Source organism: Rhinopithecus roxellana, chromosome 5, assembly GCF_007565055.1.
Source record: "Rhinopithecus roxellana isolate Shanxi Qingling chromosome 5, ASM756505v1, whole genome shotgun sequence".
NCBI lineage: Eukaryota > Metazoa > Chordata > Mammalia > Primates > Cercopithecidae > Rhinopithecus > Rhinopithecus roxellana.
Window position 1 is genome coordinate 22,550,634 of NC_044553.1, and position 26,846 is coordinate 22,577,479.

At 39.2% G+C, this 26,846-nt stretch overlaps 1 pseudogene; it reads right to left on the reverse strand.

The window, feature by feature from the left end:
• Positions 1–12,620, reverse strand: part of LOC104660847 — a 29,900-nt pseudogene extending 17,280 nt beyond the window's left edge.
• Positions 12,621–26,846: the final 14,226 nt, after the last annotated feature.

Here is a 26,846-nt window from a genome sequence, read left to right on the forward strand (position 1 = left end):
AGTGCATGCATTTTTTGACACACTGCAACATCCATAAGCTTAACCTCTGATCTCATGCATACAAATAGGTTGCTTAGGTCTATGCCCATTCCTTCACTAATTCATTTACCAGTGTATTTCATATCTATTATTTTGCTTAATAAATATTGCCTCAAGTGGCTCCTTTGTTCCATATCCAGAGAATATAGCAATGAACCCAGTGTGTACCACTAAACACTGACTTTGCTCTTGTATAGTTATCATGTTGAGAAAGACTCCATTCTACCCTTTTGTTCTGTGGTTTATAAATGGCAGACGTACAAAATGCTGATGCCACTTGCAATTTCTACTGGGTTGTCACTTAAGATATTAAGAACATGTATTATAAAAGCATCTTAATTCTTTTCTCTCCCTAGTTTCTCAAATGGACTAGGGATATTAGACCTGCACAGGATAGGCAATGTCTAAATTGGATATTGAAGAGTAACTAGAATTGTAGTAGATAGACATTGAAGTTAAAGATTTCCCAGGCACAGGCAGCAACATTAAAGGCATAAGACTTTGGACTTTGGTGGTGCTTCCGTGAAAGACAGGGTTGTGCAGTGAGAGCCTGTGGCCAACAGGAGGTGGGGCAGAGGAGATGGAGACTTCTGTCAGCACCGAAGATTCAAAATGCAGAGTCAGAATATACAGTATGAACTTGGCAAGGATTGTGAACAATTTTCTGAAGCAACAGTAACAAGCCCTCTTGCAAAAGATCCTTTTTGTATTCATTTAGAACTAAATAAGAAAAGCAATATTTTTTTGAATCTAGAATAGCCTTGATTTAAATAACTGACAAAATGACACAGAAAAGCAAATTAAGGACCAGTCTCACAAATAATGAGAAAAACAATACAAATTAAAAATGTAATAAAGTTAAACAAAATTTAAAAAAGAATAACCCTGAGCAATCAAGTCTAGAGTATAGACTTGAGGAGTACCTTAAGAGATCAAAGGATAAAAACTATGTGAAGACCTAAATAAATGCAAAAAGAAACGGGCGTGGTGGCTTACGCCTGTAATCCCAGCACTTTGGGAGGCTGAGACTGGCAGATCACGAGGTCAGGAGATCGAGACCATCCTGGCTAACATGGTGAAACCCCGTCTCTACTAAAAAATACAAAAAAATTCGTCAGTTGTGGGGGCACGCAACTGTAATCCTAGCTACTTGGGAGGCTGAGGCAGGAGAATCGCTTGAACCCAGGAGACGACGGTTACAGTGAGCCGACATCATCATGCCACTGTACTCCAACCTGGGTGACAGAGCGAGACTCTGTCTCAAAAAACAACAACAAAAACAAGACAAAACAAAACAATAAAAACCTGAGATTTCTTTCTGATTTAAAACAAAGGAATAACACTTGATAGAAAAGGAAAAAGCAAATATTCCACAGCAATATTATGTGTGTGTGTGTGTTTGTGTGTGTGTATAAATGTATGTATTTAATATATAGACTGGCCAAAGTCAAGGCTGAAGGTTGATGTCACCAACAGAAAAGAGACTAAAGGCTTATAGAATAATTATGAAGAGTTATTTTAAAATGTTTATTTTTTAATTAAAGTCTATTGTCACATTTTAAGTATGACTTCACGTTGTAGGGGCAGTAATTTCCAGGACTCTCCGCAGCCAGATCACACTTGTGGCCACAACACCGGATACTTGCAGTACCATGCAGGCTTTTGCGCCTGAGGTCATTAGAGATATTTGGGGCAGTATCTTGATTTCTCTAAACTTTTTTCCTTCCTTTATGCTCTTATGTCTGGAATTTACATGATTCATTATGGGTGCTATTGTACATAATTTTGACATTGATTTTGATTTTTCTTTCCTGTGAAATTTTGAATGAGCAAAGTTGACATTCTGCTTTTAATGCATCCTAATAAGAAGTCACAAATTCTCTAAATATACTTTTATTTGGAGGATGCCTGTTCTAAATGAATTTAAATAGCTAAAGATAAATACAGTTCCAAAAGTTTACTTTGGCTAATATAAATGTTAGCACAAAAGAATTTTATGAAGTTTGGAATTATGATATGCTTTTATTGTTTCAGTTGCATTTCAAAAGAATTTACAGTTCTTGGTCTAAAAATGGTCTAACTAATCCACTCTTCATATTTATAAAAACTATCTATTTTATTAATCATGGGCAAGCTTTTAATAATTACTTTTTCGCATAAAAATAACTCATACTCATTAATTATTGCACCATTTAAAAACTATAGTCAAAAATACTGTATCGTATACTTGAAATATGCTAAGAGAGTTGCTCCTAAGTGTTTTGTGTCTCATCAGGCACAAAAAATTTGTAACTATATGTGAGGAGATATGTTAATTAGCTTGATTCTGGTAATCATTTCACAATGTATATGTATGTCAAAATATCAGGTTGTATACCTTAAATGTATACAATTTTTGCTTCTTAATTATACCTCAGTAAAGCTGGAAAAATACCTTACTATTTTATATGTGACCAGTAGCAGATCAACGTACAAAATATAAAACAAAAAATAAAGCATTTGTTCAAAATAATGTGGAATGCTTATCCTTACAGAAAGTGAATATTAAAAGATATTGCAGCATATTCAAAAGATACATCTTGTTTGTATTATGACACTGTTTTGGTTGTTAGATATCATAGTAGCCTACATGATCATTTGACCACTGATTACACACTAAGGCCAGAAAGCAGCCACTCAGATATTCATTCAGCTTTCCAAAGGCCCCAGGTCAAGACAAAACCAAATTGTCAATATGGGCAGAATATCAGAATCATGGCTGAACATTTGTAATGTTCAGCCCTAATGTATATATAATGTGCAACCCTAATGTAAATGCACATGTGTTCGTATGTGTGTATACATGTGGCCACAGATAGATGATAGGTAGGTTAAAAGACAAACTGCATCATCTCTTAAAGCTAGTAACAATTTAATGTTGTCGTTTTCTTCTTTGAACATCTTGCTTAAATGTTTAATTAGAGTTATATTTAAACAAAAGTCAACATCATGTTCAATAATAAAATGCTAGGATCCCAAATAAACTCAGGACCCATTTAAAGAGGTCCACTCACCATTGTTGTTTAACCAGTCACATTATCTATAAAATAAATCACATTATTTCCACAGAAAGGAAAGTAATGTCTGGTCAGGGCCAAGCTAGTCAAGGGCCTGCCTGGGTAATTCTATGTTGCATGGTCTCTGGGAGCTGAGGGTGTTTGGTCCATTATGGCTGTCAGGACAGCCCATGCTCACTAAGCTAATGGAAACCAAAGTCTCATAAAAGAAAATGTAACACTTCAACATTTTCTTATATTTGTTTGTTTATTGTTTTAGTTTTTATCTCTCTGTTACACAAGAAATGGAGCTTTAAGTTCACATTAAGTATGAAATACATAGAGCAAAATTCTTGCTACACCCATTTTGTAAAATAATGATCAATATTTGTACCAAATGCTTCTCTTACTTATTCCTCACAAAAAAAATTACATGCAACGTGAACTAGTAAGTTACATTTCATAGATAAGGAAATCAAAGCTACAATTTGCCCAACATCTCACCATAGTTAAACACAGACCATCATACTTCAAATCTGCATCTTCCCTACTCTTCCCTGATGCCCGTTGGTCATAATAGCACCTGTTTTCCTTGGCACAAGGTCTGCATAGCTTAGTAGAGCAATGAGGTCCCTGAAAGCCAGAGGATTTGCTGGGGTTTATGCCAGAGCAAAGTTCCATGCATTTCTTAAGACACTTGCTCGGTGCAGCACCTGACTTTATCCTAGAGCAGAGGCTATCACTCTGGCAGCCCAGCAACCACACTAAGTTCAGCCTCTGCACAGCCCTGGACTTCTTCCACCCTCTCTTCATTTCTGTAATTACCTCTAAATTTAACACACGGTCATTAATGATGGTGCCTATGAGAATGTGATAATATTTTCCTTCCTTTATTGGATAAATCCGTCTGCCTGTCTTTCCCTACATTTTTAACAAGTGCAGCCTTAGATAGCAAACCATGTTTTTTTTGTTTTTTGTTTTTTTTTTTTCCTGACCCCAGCTTCCATGCAAAGCTTCTGGCTTTCTCTATTCTAAAGTTCACTGAAGTATTTTTCTGCTTTCCTGCAGTTTTTAAGTAGATAATAAGTTCCAAAATTCACCAGCCTTTCGCTGAAAGAAGCTTGTCACGGTGGTTGGTAGCTAATGAAGGCCCCTTTAGTTTATCTTCATCAATTGTCAAATATTTGAGTCCGTGAAGTGGTGTGATGAGGTACAAAGACAGATATTTGAAGGGATTTTAACTCATTTGAGCAATTACATGCTTAACTGCCCTGCAATAATCTGTCAGTCTGAGTCTTTTCTACACAGCACAAGTGGGGAGCATTAGAATAGCTGGATTTAGAACATAAAGGCTTAGTCTGAATAGAAGAAAGGCACCAGAGAGATTAATTGCCAGTAACAAACAGCAGGGCTGCTTGCAAGTTATATATCACATAGTTACCTACCAGCAGTGATGGGGGCCAGCTCACAGAGAGCAGCCCGAGTTGGGACAAAACAACCTCTGCACAGAATCCTGAGCACTGCCACCAATTTGCAGGGAGGTAGAGAATTCCATTTCTACAAAGTATATACTTGCATGTAACATACACATACATTCACACATGCAATAAAAGCATATTATTGAAAAGTAGCAGCTTTTGTGGACAAACTCATGAATTCAGAGGCTCCTCCTAGGGTTGTTCATCTAATAGTCAACTGAGATGACTAACCCATCATTCCCACATAACAGTGTGATGTATTCAAGTATTACAAATTAAAATAAATTGTAATGACCAGAAAGCCAAAAATGATTTTGAAAAAGAACAAATCACTAGCTGATTTAAAAAGTTACCATAAGCCACAGTCATCAAGACAGTGTCGTGTTGATATAACTATAGACATGCAGACCAATGGAACAGAATAAAATCTCTACATAAAATAAATAATTTCATGAACAAATTTCCAGGCTAAAATAACAAATATTAGGGAAATGGGCTTTTGTTGTTGTTGTTGCAGTTGTTACTAAATGTTGATTTATTTTTTGCTACCCTTTCTGGACTCCTGTTTGCTGTGTTGTCTTTCCAGCAGGAGACATCTAAAACAATGCCATGCTCATTATATTTATAGACTATGATGTAGGATGAGATATTCTTCCACTTACTCATGTGTCCATTCACTAATTCACGTATCCATTGACCTAATATTGCCTAAGTATCCCCTGAAGCTCATTTAGAGGAGATAAAGAATGTGCCTAGGATGGGGTTCTGGGGACCATGTGTAAAGAAGGTGACATCTAAGGGGTCTTTGAAGACTGGCAAAATACCTAGGGAAGTGAGGAGGGACAGGCATTTCATGTGGAGCAAAAAGCATGAGCAAAACATGGTAAAAAGAACACTATGGCTTAGATATAAGGAGTATCTACCTTGGGAGGCCAAGCTGTGGAAACATGATTAGAAAGGCAGGTTAGAGGCAGAGCATAAAGGGTCTTTAGTGGCACATCAAAGAGGTTGTACTTAACCTGTCGCTGAGGATCCAGCATGGGAAGGTTTGGGGGTAACAACTATGCTTTAAGAAGGTCTACCTGAAAGAAATTATGTGAGGAGAAAAAAACTAAACCAGTAAAATAGCTTTATTGGTATCCCAAGCAAACACATAATGATAGAGTTGTACGTTAGGAAAGGAGGGATAGAGAGAAGGAAGGATAGTTGGAATTAACAGGACTTGTCCTCTGCTTGGATATGGTGAATGATAAAGAGGAAGGCATAGAAGATGGCTCCAGGTTTTGAGTCAGGTTGTTAGAGAGGGGAATTGGTGCCATAAAAAAGGAGGACTCAGGGGAGAGGGATGAAGGGCAGATCTAAACAAGAAGATGACTGTGTTCTTTCAGACAAATAGTGTCCATGGTAGCTGTTCTGGTCCACAGTAGATTAGAAGGCAGAGTTAAGACTCTAAACAGTGCTCATGGCCCAGGACACAGGTCTCACATTGTCTGCATCAGCATCGTGGTTGAAACCTGGAGCCTGGGTGAGATGGTCAGGGGCAAGCACAGAACAGGGAGTTCCATGGGGACCCACTGCCTGAGGGAAGAGAGTGGCACACTGATCGTTGGCAACTCTTTCCTCTGTGCAAACCTTGAACTGAGGGCTTGGAAATGCATTCCATTATCTCATGTAAAATCCACTGCCACTCTGCAAGACTCACCATTATTCCTATGTGGTCAGTATGTGTCATAACCAGGTCTGGCCTGACTTTAAAGGATGAAGAGGCAGGTAAAAAGGAGAGTGAGAGAGAAAATAAGAGGAAAGCTCATCTGTGGAAAACTTGGTAGAGTTTCATATATGAAGCTGTTTTCCTTCTGTGTGCTTCAGTTTCCTCCTCTCAAAACATGTGACAGCCTCACAGATGAGAATGGGTCACATTCACCAGTAAGGAGCTACTCAGTCCATTTCTAGAGAATATTGCAGAACAGATGTGCAACATGAGAAAATTGTCATCCTGAGTTATGCACTTTTTACTGCCATTCTTGAGTCATCTAAATTTTCAAGATTCTATTTGTGTACCTGTTGGTTAGCATATAGTTGTTGCTCAGTACATCTTTATTAAATGAATCAGTTGAAACACAGAAGGCTCAACAACCATATCTATATGCCTTTGGGCTTAAAGTGTGGATTAAGACCAGGAAGAGATTAAGATCGGTAATAAAAGTGCACCATGGACAGTTTCTTGGCTGTCTCCATAGGAGGTGGCAGGATGAGTGGTGGTAGATGGCCAGGGATTTGCTGTTTCTAAGGAAGAAGTGAAAGGTCTACATTAGAAGAAAAAGCCCTAGAGAGGAATTTAATCATATAAGAAGGTAGAGAAGCATCATTTTTTTTCAGCCAGGAAGTGTATATAATGAATCAAACCATTCCCAAGGTATTCATTCAATGGTATTTGATCCCTGTTATTTGAGAGACAATGGGACATCCAATAGCATACTTCTGGATTTGCTTACCCACTGGAGAGATAAATCTTTGCTTTTCCACCCATGATTCGCACCCAGTCCCATTTGGGGGCAATGTATTTGGAGCCAGCTTGCCAGCATTAGGAAGGAATTTCTAACACTGGAACTTACTAGACAAGTGGTCCATCTAGACATTGCCTGGATGACAGGTTTTTCCTAACTAGCCATGTGTTCCATATACAATGTAGTAACGACTACACAAAAAGCACTAGTGTAATCATTCTCTTCTCTCCTTCCTCCATCCCTCCCACAAGCAAGTATTAAGCAACCAATTCCTGCTCCCAGAGCTATGGAAGAACTCCCAACAACAAACGGCATGGATGAAGACCTCCCTTTCCCCAGCTAGGTTTAAGGATTTTTAGTCCAAAGCAGCCCAATCCAAGCTAAAATTTTTCAGAAGTGCCAACTTCACCCTAGCATGCCATTAAATATCACATGGTGCTCTTCAATATATTCATCCATTTTAATAGAAAAATGCTTGGTTTCCAAAATATTTGCATGAAATGGTGCTCTCACTTTGCCATACAACTTGGCACCACACATTCCTAGACTGGCTGCACCCCAATTTGAGAAGCACGTTCTTGTGAAAGAGATGGAAAGTAAGATGACCGCCCTCAAGCCCCATAGTCAAGTGGGGATGACAAATGGAGAAGCAACAGTACAGCATGATAAAACTTATGAAAGTAGCACACACAGGGTCTTTGGGATGGTGACAAGTGCTGCACTTTTCCCATATAGTTTTGTCTGACAATCAGGATAAATGGCCTAACTGAGCACTTCCCAGAGAAGTTGAAACTGACAAGCTAAGGAAAGTCATTGATCTATAATGAATATATCCACATCATTTCAGAAAGTTGTACTTATGACACTTAGTTCTAAACATCATAGTACTGCTCAGGACCATTTCCAGATGCAGTTTGCCATCTGCCTCCAGCCAGAGTGTGATTGCCCACACCCCCAGACTGGCACAGAGTCAGGCAATATGTGCTGTTCATTCATCTCTGCATCATCAAGGCAAGTCTGTGTCCACAGCACAACTAACCAGCAGCTTGGCTCTCCCTTTCCACATGGAAATGGCTATTCCACCACCTCCAGCTCATCCCAGCCACGGGATTGCTCCACCAACCGGCTACCATGTCTCAGGATCCCTGTGCTTCTAGACAGAGCTCACCTGTCCTGCTACCGTCACTTCTGGTGTGATCTTTCGTTTGAAACAGACAGCTCAAACTGAATTTCAAAGTGCTCTAGTAACAGTAACGATATTCCCAGGCACTCTTTGGAGCCTGACTGATTCTGTTGGCAGCGCACACAAACTCTACATAATCTGTTTATTCCTATTGTCCAAGTGGCAGCATGTGGTGATGGCAGAGAGCACACCTATGTACCAATGTGACCTGCTGTCATTGGCAGTCATATGATACACCCTGGTAGCTGCATACGGGTGCAATGTGGCACACTGAATGCCACAGCAGTCAGAAAAACGACACGCGCCCCTCCTATATGTAACCAAACCCTCCTAAGTCATAAGACACGCACTGCACTGATGCCTGACTGCTAACTCAGAGATAAGATTTTCTTCATGTCTTTAGCACAGCTTGCCTTTGAAGGGCCCTACATTTCAACAATTGTAGAAAGACTCCTCTCTAAAGGCAAACTGATGGGTAACTTCTCTGCTTAATGTCTTCAAGCCTCCTCTGTTTCATAAATGTGAAAGACTGAACTCATGGTATGAACCGATGCGTGAGTCATCTCCCTGCCCACCCTCTATAGGGAGCTACTTATCAATCCCCAAACATGTTATTCTCTCATGCCCCACTATGGTTCTGCTCACAATATTTCTTCTCCCTGGAATGCCATTCCTTTTCCTTCTACATAGGAAACTTCTGTTGGGCCTTCCAGGCTGTGCTGGGATGCTACCTTGTCTTTCAGCCCAGTGAGTCACCCCTCCTTTGGTCCCCAGAGCATGTGTGCATGCTTCTTTTGCAGCAAGCTTCAGCTACTCCATCCTTATTTATCTGTATATGTGATTCTCAATTTGCTCTGATTCTCCTGAGAAAAGGGTTACATCTTTGTAAGCTTTGTCCTGGTCCTTAGTGGGGTATGTGAAAGGTAGTAGATATTCTATCTTCCTTTTGCAAACTTTAGATTCATTTAGATCTATAAAACACAGGCATATCTAGGACTTCCTTCAGAATCAAAGTCAAAGTCAAACACAAACTCAAGTACATCCAGGAGCCAAGTGAGTAGCAGAAAAGAAATGAATAATGTGCACCCAGTGGAAACTTTGATAAGCTGAAGCACTCATGACCTGGTCACAGCGAAGGGGCAGCACTCAGCTCCAGCCAGCCACGGCCAGACAGGGCTGTAGGGTCAGTACGGCCAGGTCTTTAGATTGCCATCTACTCTCACCATCACTCCACTGAGAGACTCCAGAAATCCACATTTTTGTTTAATTTTTTTCTGACTTTTAGGTGAGAGAAACTAACCTTAAAACTTCTAGGATAATGTTTACAAGAAGCATAACAAATCTGAGAGTCAGATATAACCAAAAAATTGCCAAATTTGAATCCCAATTTTACCTAACCTCTTCTCGTCATGTTCCAGGAAAAGCTAAGTCTTCCTCACCCCCAACCAGATACCTCTAAAAATGTAGAGATGAGTGTAGCTGATTAATTATGAGTGTTAATAGCCTGATGCTTTGAGGCTGTGTTGAGAGGAAGTTATGCCATCAAGGAGGTAGTTTAATATACTAGTATAAACATTACCTTTTCTCTACCCTCATGCACCCTCAAATTGTCACCTCCAAATATTGAAACATGAATGTGCTTGAAATTTATAGTACTGAATACAGTGGAACAAGGTCAAGCCATAAGTCTAACATTTCATATATTTGACTTTCATATCTGACATCCCCATTCCCTTGGGGCACAACTTTTTAATTATTATTTGTAGATCATCTTTTTCTTAACCATCTGAGAAGTGCAATTATCACCCTGAAATGCAGTGTATGAGGTCTCTTGTTTTTTTCTGAAATGGAAATCTTATATCAAATTAGAGACTTAAGCATACAATTTATTGCTATAGAATCCCTGACAGCCAGTCAGAAATATGTGTGTCCACAATGTGAAAACCAGTTCATAATTACAGCGAAACTTAGATCATTTTAGAAAGAAAGAAAGAAAGAAAAAAACAGATGCAATCTCTATTGTTTTTTCATAAGATTACTATTTTTCTCCTATCACCATATTTATTCATATCATGGATACCAATTTTTGCCCCTTCTACCATCTTGATCCTGATCATGAAGTACAGGAATAAGTAGTTTTTAAATGAAATTTCATGAATGCACATTTGTTCTCCATTCCACATTTGCTGACTGAATACACTCCAGCATGCTGGCACATTACCAAAACAGACCACCATGGCATGAATGAAACTCCAGCTAACATCTGAAGGGAGCAGAGCTCCCAGTGGGTTTTAAATCCAAGAGCTCAGAACCACCAATTGAAACACGTAAGATCCATCCTCTTTTCCCTCAGATGAAAGCAAATGTTCAAGTGAGTAGCATGTGTCTGCAGTAACAACACTGGAAGTTTAAAGGGATGATGTTAGGGGAGGGAATGGAGCAGAAGTGTGTGGAAGGAGGAAAAGCAGCCCTTGCCAGAACTCTGATGGCCAAGACCTGGCCAAAAGACAAGACTCTACGTGAAGTTTTGCAATCTCTTAGTTCCAGCTGACTAGTCTATGAAGTATAGGCAAATTTATGCCATTTACAATGAATTTGTTTTTTGAGTAATTGACTTGAATTAAGTTATTAACTGGCACTATGTATGATTCCTACTAGACATTGCTCTTGGAAAATTAGAATTAAAGTTACCAATGTGCCCAGTTGCAAACTTAGTATCATCTGTTTTCACTCATAGGTTGAGACAGAACTTGCAGTTCAGCTAGTGATTCCAGCCACCTAGCTAGTGCCTAAATCCCCTATGTGACAGATCAACAAAGCGTCATCCATTTTGCAGTTCTGTACCTCCTATAATAGGGAAACTTACAAAATTTTTCCAACACTGAATCTATTCCTTTTAAGTTTACATCCATTGGCCTAAATCTAAATTATGAGAACATCTAAAACAAAATTAATTTCTTATCTGTATGGCATCTCTTGTAGCCTTTCTTCAAACAGAAACAGACAGCACTTAGGACCTTCAATGCCTTTTTTGTTCCTGGTTAAATACCCATTTTTTTTTTTTTCACTTGCTCTACATATAATGTGGCTTCTTGACCTTTGCTTGATAGAATAACTCTCCTTGGAAAGAAGTTCATAATCTCACACTAACTAGCTGTGAGCCTTGTGCAAGTCACTGCTTACTTAGTAAGTTGGGGAGCTATCTTAGCCTGCAGTTTTTCTGACTTCACTTCTACTCCTTAAAAATCATTTGTGTTTACATCTTTCCTTTCTTTGCTGCTAAGCCAAAAGAGTTACACAAATCAAAATATTCAACAGCATTTTGTTTATTCATTCACTTAACCTCTATTTGTTTAACATTTACTCTGTGTGGGCTGTTGAAATAAATTAAAATGGAAACCAGCCATGAAGAATCCCTGCAAAGATAAAGCCAGTTAGGCTTCATAAGTGACCTTAACTTTGCTAGAATTGCAAACACAAGTAAACTTAATTCGGACTATTTCTTATAAATGCCCATGTTTAAAGAAAAATGAAAGTTAAGACTCATCAATCAGAAGGTGCCAACTAACTTCAAGTTTTATAAGTAGAGAGTTTCCAGGAGCACAGACAAAATAAGGCAACAGTATGACTGTAACCAATCAAATATTTCTTCGCTTCACTCCCATGTTCACCCCATAAAAGCCTTCCTTTTGCATTTTGTTGGTACAGAACTTGAACCACTTCCGATTTGTAGCCACGCAGTTCATAAATCTCTGTTCAAATAAACTCTAAAATTTTACTGTGACTCGGTTTACCTTTTAACACAGCTCTGTGTTAGATCGGCACTGGGATTAATGGCCAATGAGAAAACAGTCTCTGCCCTTATGGAACTGTCATTTCTAGTTAGGTCATCAACCCAGACCAATTCCCTAGCCGTGTGGTCTCCCTGCCCTGGGAGTAATGAAATACTGGAGAGAGAAGCTGCTCCTTCGGAAGAGCTGTGACCCCCTCCTGGCCTAGTTTTTCCATGAGGGTATTGCTGTCATAGTGAGAGGCCCTGAACCTGTGGACATGGAAGGAACTGGAGGTTACTCTGTCAATTCCCCACACAAGTGAAACTCTTTAACCCCTTTCCACCTATCTCCCCTGCACCACTGGTGCCACTGTCAACATCTACCTCTGTTCCTCGCTTGTCAGTTTCCCTGGAATGTGACTCTCGTAACTGCAAGTATCGCTTCACCACCCTGGTGTGAATATGTTTTATGGGGAGTCTCCTTGCCACAGACCTTCCCAGAAGCCCAGAGGAACCGTCCTTTGGAATCATCCCAATAGGTGGAGCACGTTTCTCCAAATCAGTTAAGTACCTTGTGTTGGTTTCTTTATGGTTGATGTCACACATCGTATGTGTAAGGAGTTCAGGATGCCTCTTACCCCTTTCCTTTAAGTATTCTGAACAAAGGGGAATGCAAAGTGAGGTAAGTTTCACTTCATGAATACAAACAGGTCCCTACCCCTTTTCAAATGAAGGGCTTCTGATTGGAGAATGGCACTGAGGTCCTGGATTCAGCAGGATTTCTTTCCCCTAAGGCAAATCTGAATCTAACCCCAGACTACCCTTTTATGGATCCACCTCAGGCCAAAGAGGGAAGAGTGGAGCACTTGTACAAGCTGCTTGGTTGCCTTAATATCATGCAGACAGAAAGTAGAAGACTGTCCCCTTTTCTAGAGTCAATGAATGAAGCAGGAAGTAGGAAACTGACAAAAGAGTACACCGCTCATGGGTAGAGACTTTTATCAAGAAAGAGAGATCACCTGGGGAGTGAAACACCTTCCTCTGCACTTCACTGCAGGTTGCATATGTTTCTTTTCTTTTTTTTTCCTCCTTTTTTTTTTTTTTTTTTTTTTTTTTTTCAGATGGAGTCCTCTCTATCGCCCCGGCTGGCGTGCAATTGGCGTGATCTCAGCTCACTCTTTTTTTTTTTTTTTTCTTTTTTTAAGAGGGAGTCTCACTCTGTCGCCCAGGCTGGAGTGCAGTGGCTTGATCTTAGCTCACTGCAACGTCCGCCTCCTGGGTTCAAATGATTCTCCTGCCTCAGCCTCCCAAGTAGCTATGACAACAGGCATGTGCCACCACACCTAGCTAATTGTTTTGTATTTTTAGTAGACACAGGATTTCACCATGTTGGCCAGGATGGTCTCTATCTCCTGACTTTGTGATCTGCCCCCTTGGCCTCTCAAAGTTCCGGGATTACCAGCATGAGCCACTGCGCCCGTATTTCTACATGGTGCTCCTCATTTTGTAATTGTTCATTTTCCTATGAGTGCCCTGTTACACATTCAGGCTCTTGAGGGAAGTGCTGTGCTGCATTCACCCATATCTAACTAGAGAATGGCCCCCAGTAGACATTCATGGAATGTTTGCTGAACATGTGCCTTGGCTGTCATCTCTCTCTAAATAGTCAATGTCCTTCATTTCTCCATGCTGTCACTTCCTGTGGCCATTGTAGGAATTCAGGATAAGTACTTTATTTGGGGAAAAGGAAGTTCTAGAAACGAAAGTTTGCTTTTTCCTCTTCATTATCCCATTTTGATGGTTATAATTACATTGTGGTTTTTTGAAAATCATATTGGATTAACAAATAGAATAGCTCATAATTTGTGATAGGTTTCAAAAGATCATTGACATAACCTTTTAATTTTCTTTTTATTTACAAAACCATAAAATGCAAAGATGGAAATAATATATTGAAATATGTTATATAGTTTTTAAGTTCTTGATGAAGTCAGTTAATGGCTTATATTCTTATTTACATTTTAAATGAACTTTAAAAAATCAATAATGAAAGGTAGCCTTCTAATAGCTGCACTTATGAATATACAATGTATTTGATATGGCACATTGAACAAGAAAGGATAAAGATGCTTGCTGCATCTACCGACAAAATCCTATTGATACAATTGGTTCAATGAAGTTGTCAGAATTTACCAAGAAAAAACAAATGACCTTTACATTCATCACCGCTAAAGGTTCTTGCTAATTAGCATCCAGAGATATCATGTTATAGATGCTTCTTTAAGAGCTATCAGCTCTCCAACTCTGCCTAGTGACATGGTATCTATCAAAGTCTCATGGTGCCTGCAGTTCTGACAAAAGGCACTCCAAAAAACTGGCACGTACCACCATATTTGCATTTTTGCATCTCATTATGACCATAATTGCATACCAACACAGCAATTCTTCTTGACTATCTCAAAAAACATTATCAGCAATGTCTGAAATAAATGCTTAAATGTCAACTATTGACAAGCAAGAAAAGCTGACCTTTGAAGGTCTTCATTCTTCGGAGATACGCCCTGCTATGACTCACTTTTTAACTTTCTGTCTATGTTTGATAACAGAAAAGGAGCACAGTGACTCTGAGAATTGTGTTTTTGTATGACAAACCAGAAGGGAATCAAGAAATTGCAAAACCGCAATCCATTTATCATTCCTACTAGGAGTCATTTAAGATTGGTTGAATATTTGCCATGACAATTCTTAAAGCCTCTGAAACTTTAGAGAGAATGGACATCAACATGTTTACAATGGAATTTCTGCAAAATTATATAGTGATCTACATTAACAACTGAAATGAGTTTATCCATGATTAATGTTATGACAAAGAACCAAACAACCTTTCTACTACGAGCATGCAACCCATTTTACACATTGTCACAAGTAGAGTCTGAGTGTTGGACAAGTACCAGCAGCTAATCTAAAACTGCACAGAACCATTTACACCCTCTCTCCAAGAGCTCATCTTACTAGAGTGGCCTTCAGCACATAGATCTCATATTCTATCATATGCCTTTAACCCGTCACCATCCTATGCTTGGAACTACCTCAATTTGCACAGCAACTTGATACACATTTTTTTAAAAGCACTAATCAACTTTAACTCATGCTGAAATGCTGCAGATATGGCTGCCAATGTCCAAAAAATGCTAATCAGTTTTGAAAATCTACATCATGGCTTGCATCCCAGATTTTCCACCCAATCCACATCAAATGGAAATGATAGAAAATTATGTTAACATGTTCAGCCGCTTGTTTGCTTGTTTTAGCTGAGGCATTGGTCATGCTTCAATGGCAAACTAACCGCCTGTTTGGAAGCTCATCCAGTTTGCACTACTTTGGGTGACTATGTGGCAATAATGTGAAGTGGTTATCACACTTCGCTTTCAAAGGCTGGGATTTCCATATGAATCCTTTCCCTTACTTTGCTTTTGAGGAACATAGGGATTTTTTTTTTTTTTTTGTCTTAGTTGGGGGAATATGCATTGTTAATGTTTCTAATTCTCTAAAGAACATCCCCTAGTGGAAAAGCTGCTTCTTTGGTCGTCATGGAACGTAAAATCTATATTTCAGGCCCACTGAGTAAATCTAGACACTATAGAAAAGAGAGAATAGTTTAATGCACAAAGCCTATATACATAAGTCTCTCCCTGAAACAAGAAAAAAAAAAATCCTTCTCAGAATTTAGATCAGGGAGGGATCTCAGAAACCAGTAAGTCTAACCTCCCGATTGCAAGGATGGCCTCCAAAGACCTCCCAGAAAGACAGGCCTTCCAATGAGGAGAATTCTACTAGTCCCCACCAAGGGAAATTTTACTAAGAGGCAAATCCATTGATTCAAAAATTAATTCTAAATCGGGGCTCAAACTTTCTCTTTGAAATCTCTCCTGAGTGGTACTAGGCTGTTGTAAAGGTAAACAAAGTGCAAACCATTGGCCCTTTTCCTGACAGCAACCACTTGTTACTTAGTGTTTTTGGCCCAGGGGAAACAGAGTCCCATTCAGTCCTTCACTTCCCATTAGATGTAGCTCCTCAATGCCTCCTTGATTTCCTGTCAACTTTCCAAGGTCATTCCCTAATTGGTCAGTGGCCATTTTAAAACACTTAGAACCAGGACCAGACTGGACAGTCTCAGTGGCACTGCTGCTTCTGGGCCTCTGAATATCATGGTTCTATGAAAAGAAACTCAGAGTGCTTTGGCAAATTTAGCAGCAGGAACATCCTTGTTGGCGCTTAAGAAATTCACAATCAGCCTTACTCCTCACCTAAAATCAGTTGATTCACTATTTTTATTCTCATTTTTTTATGATGCTAAAGACTAAATTCCTAAGAGGTCCTTGGAGGTGAAGAGAGGGACTCTTCTTTGTTTTGGACATGAAGTGCTGGCCTGTATTCATCATCATCACAGCAGCAACAGCCAAATCCAACCCTTATTGAGCAATTAGATTTGCCGCTCAGTAGCTAAGATCTGTGGCGATTTAAGGCTGTTTACATGGTCTGTCTCACTGAGTCTTTACCGAGGGCCTGTGAAGTAGGGACAATTATTATCCCCCTTCCATAGTTGAGGAAAAGTGAGACTCAGAGAGGTTAAGTAACTTGTCTAAAATCACAGAGCTAATAAATGGTGAGTCCGACTCAAGCACTCTCATGAACTAGTGCAGAAAACAGCCTCCCCAGCAGAGGCTCAGAATCTGTATGTGGCCGTGGGCTCATCATTTCTGTTTTTTCACTTGTATGTTTTCTTACTGAACTGGAGGAAGGAGCCAACCCCTAGGGTGATGGCACTGAGGCCTCAGAGAATACCCTCTACCTTGCAATGGCAGGGAAATAGAAGTGAGACAGGTTAGGGTGAATCAAGGAGCTGCCCTCTGCTGTCAGCAGGAGACTACACCCATGTTCCCCTTGCCTTTGTATATTCCAAGGCCAGCAGTCTTTAACCAGGACCATAGCACTGCTCCCCAAACTTGAATTGCCCAGCACAACACACCGTAGAGCCCTGCCTCCAAGCTTCTAATGGTCTATACTTCATGGAACAGTCTCCTAACACAGAGAGTGAGTGACAGGGATGTCTAGGAACACAGAGGCAGGCCAGATTTCAGAGGACTGGCATCAGATTGCAGATTTTTATGTGGTCCTATGTTTCATGCTTGGATACAGTGTAGAATTCCACTACATGTTTGTATTATGTGAGGGAGAAAAGGATGGCCAGCTAGTAAAAATAGCAGAAATGAAAAGGAGTACTGCATTTAATTCCATCTAATTTACGCTGCTGTGGGTGGGAATCGAAGTTCATCTCCTAGACATTAATTAAACTAGAAATGCAGTGAAATGCCAGTCCTCCGGCTGCAAGGGCCCTTTTCAAGAAGAAGCTGGGAAAGTAGAGCTGGTATTTCCTTGCTGTCACAGGACTCACAATAGAGGAAAGCAAACTTCATGGGTCCTCAGACATTTCCTCATCACCCAATCAAGAGCCTTTCAGCAAAGGAGTGAACTCTGGGCCTGAAGCCCAGCAGCTGTATCCATGGGAATCCCCCACCGCGGGTCAAGAGAAAGATGTTGAGCAGCTAAGGGCTCTGAAGTCAGATCCGCACGTATGTTGAAGTTCCCAGTGCTCTCCCAAAAGCTGTCTTGCACACACTCACACCCTTTGCACAAACAAAAGCACTGTGATCTTCTGTTTTAATGAATTATCAATTGAAGGGAAATGGTGGCTTCAAATTAGGGCAATGAAAGGAAAAGAAGGAAAAGAAAAAAGTTTAGTCAAAGTAAGGCAACCCATTTTCCCAAATTTTGTAGACCTTGACATCTCTGGAAAAGCATGCTCGTGGGAAAGTAGGCACAATTCTGAAGGAAGGGGAAACTAATTCAAATAAATCTTTCAGGGAAAGTACAAAGTGTTTAGGCCAAATTCTATCTTGATATGGAACACAGGACCTTGCTTAAAGGCAATGTGAGATAAAGAGTAAGCATGTTGAGCCCACAGTAGGCTTTCTTTACAGAAGACATAAAATGCAGTCTACCATTTTATTCAGGAGGCGAAGGAGAAAAAAAGAACACCCAAAAGACTGTGGAGCCATGCTTCTGTGAATATCTTTCTGCCTGGACACACATGTGACCTACTTAGCAGTAATTCCAAGAAGTGGCCATCCCACGTGTAGGACTTTGCCCACATCAGCTGCTTTTTGCTACTTAATCAATAGAAACCAACCCAGGTTTATCATTAAATTGAGGTACTAGGCTTCTTAGGCCAGGAGTCGGCCAGCTTTTCCAGTAAATACGTTGGTCTTTGTGAGCCATGAATCATCTGTCTCAACTACTCAACTCTACCCAAGTAGCACAAAAGGAGCCAGGGACACTATAAGAAGGACTCAGCATGGCTGTACTCTGATAAATGTTTATTAATGGACACTGGAATTTCTATGTCATATAATGTTTACATGTCACAAAATTGTATCTTTTTTATTTTTATTTTTTTCTGATATGTGTTGCTCTCAGGCTGTCGGCAAACAAGTGGTGGGTGGTATTTGACTGTGGCCCATAATTGATGATCCCTGTCTTAGACTGAAATGATCCAGTGGAATCCTTTTGTGCCTACTTTTATAACCTGGGTGGTTATAAACTACAGCAGGTGTGATGAATTTAAAACGACAGCACGTGTGATGAGAGGGGAATTTAATTTTATTATTCTAAATACTCTGGATGGAGACGATGTTTCTTTGAGCCAGGGATTCAGGCAAAATTCAAATATGTGCAGTAATCATGGTCACTATGGATCTGCTGCCTACAACATGGCAGGAACCATGCGAAGCCATGTATACATTTTCCAAATCATACATGATGCGAAAGATAACATGTGGCCTACTGTAATTTCAGTGGAAACCGTGACAGCACAACCTACTGAATTTATACAGATTTCGACATTATCTGATGTCATCTGCACTACAGATCTGTGAGAGGGTACTATTGTTGCCACCTCCATGTCATCGATTGGAAAGCTGAGGGCCAAAAACTCACTTATTCACATAAGACTATACAACTGTAAACAGCAGAGGTGGGATTTAAACCCACACTTTCCTGCTCTCTCTCTCCTCTGGGTTCTTAACCCCCAGGGTCTTTCTCACTCAAGGTCAAGACCTCAACCAGTTATGACTGTAACCAAGCTTAGCCTGAACAAATTAATATGAGGCTATTCCTGGCCTCTCATTTCCCACATAGTTCCTAAGTTTCATTAAAAAGATATTAATGTGTACAGGCAACTGTGTGGACCTGAAGCATCTACATTCCGGGGAAAGCTCTGTGCGTAAAAAGAATACAAGCTATAAAATTATTGGCAACTCACAGGTAGTTAAAGGAATTTGTCTGTTCAACTGCCAAATATTTACATTTGAAGTCCTACCTCATGCTAAACATTCTTCTAGGCACTGAGGTTGCAGCAGTAAACAAAATAGGCAGAAATCCCGGGTCTCAGGGATTTATATTTCCCTGGGGGGAGACAGGGAGTAAACAATAAAGTAAGTAAAACATACGCTGTGTCAGATGGTGATGAGTGCTGTAAGAATAAAATACATGGAGAAAGGTGATAGGGATAGCAGAAGGGTAGGGGGACTGGGGAGCCAGAGACAGGGACCCAGGGAGAGAGTTTTGAGGAAAGACCTGAAGGAGATGAGTCCTCACTTATGTTTCCATCCAGGGAGAGGGGATTGTAGGCAGAAGAAACAGCCAGGGGAAAGTCCTGAGACACCTTTGGGGAACTGCCAGGAGATAGGGTGACTTGGGCAGAGTGAGCAAGGAGCTGACGGCCGGGAGTTGAGATGGGGTGAGGTGGGGAGGGGCAGTCAGAGCATTTAGAGATTTGGAGCCCTGTGGAAATTTTTTGAGGAAACCATTGAATTTTGAGCAAAGGAGTGACATAATCTCATCTAATGGACAATGCAAAAGGCTCCCTCCTGTAGCTGTGATAAGAAGAAATTATAGAGGACAAAGGTAGAAATTACTGAGAATTATTTAGGAAGCCTAGGTGGGACTAGGACCAAGATGGCAGCTATAATGATAGTTACCAGGGAGCAGATTTTTAAAATCATTTTTTATTATACAATTGACAATTTATAATTTTATACGTTTATGGAGTATGGAGTGATGAATACAATATGGATGCATTAAATAAAGCTAGTTAACATATCCATCACCTCATATACTTAACATTTTTGTGCGCTGAGAACATTTGAAATTTACTCTCCTCAAAATTTTGAAGTATGCCATACTCTCTTTATTAACTGTATTGACTAGGCTGTTCGATTAAATCAAAAAAAGAAATCCCACATATTCTTCCTGTCTGGGATTTTATGCCCTTTGATCATCATCTGCTTTTTACAGCCCTGAGACTCTGTCACCTGCCGTCTACTCTCTGCTTCTCTGGGTTTGATCGTCTTCAAATCCACATGTATGGGAGGACATGCAGTGTTTCACTTCCTGTGCCTGGCTTATTTCACTTAGCTTAGTATTCTCCAGTTCCATCTATGCTGCCTCAAACCACAGAATTTCTAGAAGCGATTAGACTGAAATAAAGCCAACAGGATTTGCTGATTAATGGGATTGTGAAGCATGAGAGGAAGAAAAGAGTTAAGGATGGCTCACAGGCTCTTGGCCTGAGCAACAGGAGGGATGGGGAGTGGGCAGTCACTGAGGTGGGGAAGACAGTGGCCAGAGCAGATTTGGAAGTGGTGGGCCAAAGACTGATTTTGTTTTTGGATGTGACAAGTTTGGGTTGCTTATTAAACATCAAAGCAGGGATGCCAAAGAGGCAGTTAGAGATAAGAGTTGGAAGTGCGGAAGTATAGCATGTGCTGTGGGTTTGGGGATAGTTGCTGTACTAAATCTTTTGCCTTTACTACAAGGGATACTGCCTTTACCAAAATGCTTGACATGTTGAGCTGGAGAATTTGTGCTCAATTTTATCACCCAGAAATTAGAGATTCTTTGTTATTGACACATTATAATTTTCCCCTGGTGACTAAATTCAGCACTGGTCATTTTTTTTTTTTTTTCTCGTGACAAGAGTCTCGCCCTGTTACCCAGGCTGGAGTGCAATGGCATGATCTCCACTCACTGCAACCTCCACCTCTTGGATTCAAGCTATTCTCCTGCTTCAGCCTCCCAAGTAGCTGGGATTATAGGTGTGCACCACCATTCCTGGGTAATTTTGTATTTTTAGTAGAGATGGAATTTCACCAAGTTAGTCAAGCTGGTCTCCAACTCCTGACCTTAAGTGATCCACCCGCCTTGCCCTCCCAAAGTGCTAGGATCACAGGCGTTAGCCACTACACCAGTCTCATTTTTAAATCTATATTTAAATTTTATTTAATATCACTGTGCTCAGCTTTGCACAAAGAGTACTACATATATTGATCAAATCATCCTACTATTTAAATCCTTAAAAATCAGAAGAATGCATATTTTTGGCATGATGCCCAAGTCCAATTCAGGTGGCACATTGTTTCACTTTCCCTCCCTGAGAAACATAAAATAGTGTCAGCTGTTATTATCCTATTGCATTGAATCTCCACACTGACATCCACATTTTCAAAAGGGAGTCTTTTGCATAGATGGTTATAATTTCCTTTTACTCTGACAGTATAGATATGGTGAAATCAATGTCAGCTGTTGGGACCAACTCAAACACAAACCCTTTGAGAGGCCAGCCACTAGGCAGCAAACTCCAAATGGTCATTTGCAAAATCTCATCTGGATTAACAGACACATTATCTTTTCCTGCATTCCTATCTTCTCTCCTCTGTAGAAATACAGGGAAACATTTTATAATCATATTTTACCTCTTATTCACATCTCCTAAATGTAATATGTTTTTCAAAGAAAATGTTTTTCAAAGAACCAAGATTTGGGATGAAGCTCAAGTTCCAAGAATAGCTTATGTACAGTAGGAAAAGAAGGCAAGAATATGCAACAGGCAGGTATGTATTAACCACAATTGACTGCACATTCTTTCTCTAGTCAGTTGCAAAGGTAAAGATCTCAGGATTGGGGAAGACTACTTACGGGAAAAGTGAAAGATTATCTCTAAGCAGGATTGTTCTTCAGGGAGAAGAAACTAAAGTCACAAAGGACATAATTTGTTGGTTTTTTTCTCCTTGGATTGAAGGGAACCCTTAAGTTAATAATAATAACAATAAGTAATAATGTTTTATTTGCCTGAATTTTGACTAGTGCTTTTTCACTGGCAGAGAAAACGCCGGTTGGGAAAGTCAACTTATTGGGCAATTTCCCATGCACTGGTTGAACAGGAAGCCTCTAGCTGCAAAAGGAGCAAGTGCAGAAGCAGCCAGAAAGAGCAGTCCTGGCTGGGTGAGCCCCACGCTGTGCCAGCCACCTGAGTTGAGTGCTCAGCATGTTTACGTGCCTTGATCTCGGCTTATGTGTGAGATACCATGTTAACAGTCCTGTTGCCCACTCTGCCCTGGCTTGAGATTTAAATAAAAACAAATTACAGGTCTTAACAGTGATAGATGGACTGCTTTTACATTTGTGTAGAGTATTTTTGCTCTAAGATTAAAGGCTTACGCATTTATCTGCATAAACTAGCCCCTGGAGTAGGGTACTGCTGACATTTTCCAAGAAAAATGAATATCCTAACTTATTCCAAAGAGAAGACTTGGTATTTGTATGGCCAGAGTGACCTTTGCAAGTGCCCTTTCAGATTAGGTGCACTACATGGAAAATTGTGCTCTTACAGTACTCCATAAATCATACCTACCAATTTTCTTTAAAGGGGTATGTAAATATCAGTGTACCAGGTGGGTAAACAACACTAACCTCATACAAATGGCTTGAAAATTGAAGAAAAACACCTTATTTTGCTGCTGAAATTGCTTTTGAAGCCCAACATCGGGGCTTGGGTTGTAGAATGCATGAAATGATTTGTGCACGGGAATAGAAAATGGGCTGATGATAACCACCCTCGACACAGTTCCTGTATTTCTGAGTTCTTTCCATGATCAAAGATATCACTGCTATAGGCATACTACTTTTCTTTGCACATCCCAAATGTGTGTATATTTTAAGTGACATCTTCATTATCTCCGTATTTCTAACTTGGTCAGATAGCTGTTTCAGTGATTAATATCTCTAGACAAAGTTCATGGAAGCCTTCCTGTTTTGGTCACATAACACTTTGCTTAAGAAGGGAAAATAAGATAAAACTTTATAGAAAAAATTTAAAAAGAAGCTGAAGCTGTTGAAATTTCCAAAGTCTTAGTATGAATAAGTATTATTTTTGTAAATGACTGGAATGCACTAATTGAATCTTCTCATACTAAAATAAGAATAAACAAATATTAAGAAATGGTCCTATTTAGACATTTTAATAGAATGTCTGTGGCATAATATACAGCTTTTGCTGCACCCAATTGACATGAATTTTTTGAAATCCAGTTTTGTACACTTTTCATAAAATAGAAATCTTTGACTTAGACACATTTGGGAGTTTGTGGCAAGAATCATGGTTTACTTCTGAGAACACTGGAGATAGTAAAAGATGCACATTTCTTAATCAGATGACTTTCCACAAGGCTGAGATTTTTCTATAATATAGGATAAGTAAATAACTTTTGACATTCTTGTGTATTATAAATAACTTTAAAAATTTCAAAATCTTTTTAACTCTAATTCTATATTACTATTCAGTTTGCTGGTTATTTTTAAATGTATAATTTATCATTAAAATGAAAATAGTCTATGTGAAATATTTTTTCTTTACAGTAACTATTACTCTCTATTTTGCTTTCACTGAGGAATATGTTTATAGGATGAAGGCTTTGGTTTCATAGACCTTAAACAGTGAGAAATCAGTTTCTCCATTTTATAAAGAAATGCATTAAACAAATAAAATCAGATCAGGTGCAGTGGCTCATGCCTGTAATCCTAGCACTTTGGGATGCCAAAGTGGGTGGATCACCTGAGGTCAGGAGTTTGACACCAGCCTGGCTAACATGGTGAAACCCCATCTCTACTAAAAATATAAAAATTAACCAGACGTGGTGGTGGGCACCTGTAACCCCAGTTACTTGGGAGACTGAGGCAGGAGAATCCCTTGAACCTGGGAGGCAGAGATTGCAGTAAGCCGAGATTGTGCCATTGCACTCCAGCCTGGGCAATAAGAGTGAAACTCCATCTCAAATAATAATAACAAATAAATAAAAATTAAAATAAAGTAAAAATCACAACATGGTATAAGTAACATGTGGGCATCCAAGTTGCTTTTCCAGTCCTTTCTTTCCTAATAATAGTTGCTATGTGTGAATGCCTTTTATTCCTTTATGCTTCCTAGATGTAAAGATTAAAACCTGCCCCTGGGTCAGCAGGGGTTATATCGGTGGGATGCACTGACTGTGCTGTATTCTTCCCCTTCGACACACTTTCAACTTTGGGCTCTGTTTTCCCTTTAGAATCATGCAAGGTATTTTGCAGTGCCATACTTTTCTTCTTTGGTTCATCAATTTCCTATTGGTCATAAGTATAATCTTTGATACTCCTTCCAAACAATATGTCTTAGTCTCCTGTTCAAAAGTGAAGGTTGAAAGCTTTTATTTAATATCTTCATAAATGGAGATGTTTAAAAAATAATAATGCAATTTCAAAACTTAGTCTTACTAATACTTTTCATTGTTAAGGATAGTCATACAACTCTTACGTTTCCAAAAATTGATTGTCTTTTTCAATGCAAAAATTCATACTTCAATACAGCTATTGGGTTGAATAATATATAGAACTCTGTATTAAGCATCAAGTGAAAAATGGGTAATTTGTGTTCATCTTCCCACTGTATTAAATGTTTAGAAGGGAGGTGGCAATACCTTCCCTAGTATACACCAATATATGCTGCTTATCTGGAAAAAAATGAGATAATTGGAACAAAGAATGTTTCATCAAAGGAAAAAGCTCATCTGCCTTCATTTTCATTCTGGATTTCTAGGGCACCTTACATTTCATAGACTTGTCTTCTTACATGCTCTCCTGTCTTGATTAAATGAATAAATATTTACCATTTCCACTTTGTGCCAGAGACTGTTCCAGGCCCTCAGTGTACGGAAATTAACAAAGCAAAACAACAAAACCCCTGCCCTCAAGCTGCAGAATTAGTAGCATGATAAAAAGAGATCACCCACGTTAGCATGGCATTATCTTAGCTTTTTGTCTAAGAAATTATCTTGTCTTTCATGTCATCTTAAGTTCAATGTATTTCTGAGGGTTGAAAATATCATCTCTTTTGTGTAAGAATGGAATATGTGGAAAGAATATTCAATATTTTGCACTTTACTATGTTTTAGAAAGGTTTTCAGTAATAAAACATTTTTGAGAAAAGTATTTATTTCTAAACTATTTCATTCATCTTCCTACAATGGGTAGATTATATGAACCATTAATAATCACCATTTATTAGTGTGTTTCTGTTATTCATTATGATGCGTAGTCTGGGGTCCTACATAATTTTTTTTCCAACTGCTTTATCCCAAATTGGTTGTTATCTTCTTGGTTTTCTACTGAATTTACAGTAGGTGTTACACAATTTAGCAATCACTGGCTTTCCAGTTTTAGTTCCATTGGCCTGATTGCCCTTACTATTTTGAAAGACCCTGGGAGAAGGACTAATTTCTTACACATTTATCTCCTCCAGCGGCTAGCAAGACAGACAGCACAGGAAGAGCTCAATAAACACGTTAATTTTCCACTAAGTTCTATAACAGGGCCTTTACTTTTTTTATTACTCAATTTTAGGTTTACTAAAATTGAAAAAGGATTTTCGATAATAGGTACTTTTTGTAAAGATGATAATTTTTTAAAGTAATGATTTTCACATTAAAAAAATCTATTTCAATGGGGAGTTTTGTTAAGCAAAAAAACATAATGTTCCCATGATATTCAATATATACATGCTTGAAATAAAACTCTTCTCCCTCCCTAATTAAATGCAGAAAGTAATGCTGCATTTTTCATACATTTTAAATCAACTGAGTATGGAGGTCAAAAAGGTCTCAGATAGAGAGACAGAGTTCCAGTTGAAATGTTAGATATATATTTTTTTTAATGTTATAAATTTTTCTACCTGATTTTTAAGAAGAAAAACATCAAACCAAAATTTTCAAAGTTTATGGTATATACAAGTGTTAGTAGAAAAGTTATTTTAATTTCATTTTATATTTTTCAATTTAATTTCATCTTTAGTTAATTTTACAAATAAAGCACAGGTAAGAGGGTTAGACCTAACATGGAGTACAGATGGATAAAACCATCCTTCTAATTCTACTGACATTTGTAGGTACATTCCATATATATGTTTTAGAAATAAGCAGAAGGTTATCTGCGAGCCGGTGTTGAACCCTAAAGCTGCTGTATTCATTAATAGCTTCCTACGTTTGCTAGTCCAGCACCTCTCTCTTTGGGCAGCTTCCTTTAAGTGGGCAGTGAATGCGCCATCCTGTGCTACTTGGAAAACCAGTGAAAGTGGTACAGGTCCACATTCTGCACCTCCATAGAGCTGGTCTTAGGTAAAATTCAGAAAGGAAGGGAATCCCTGTCTTCCCTTTCACGTGTGCTTTTACTCCCCACCGTGGCTTCCCCCAACCTTGTGCCCTTCACCCCAATGCCATCTACAGCCATCATTTTGCCTGTCAGTCTTCTGGAACCCTCCACTGCAGCACCTCAATGAGGCTCATCCACCCTGCAAATGCCTCAGGCTCTCGATCGTTTCTTTTTACCATGCTTCTAAACAAAACTTAC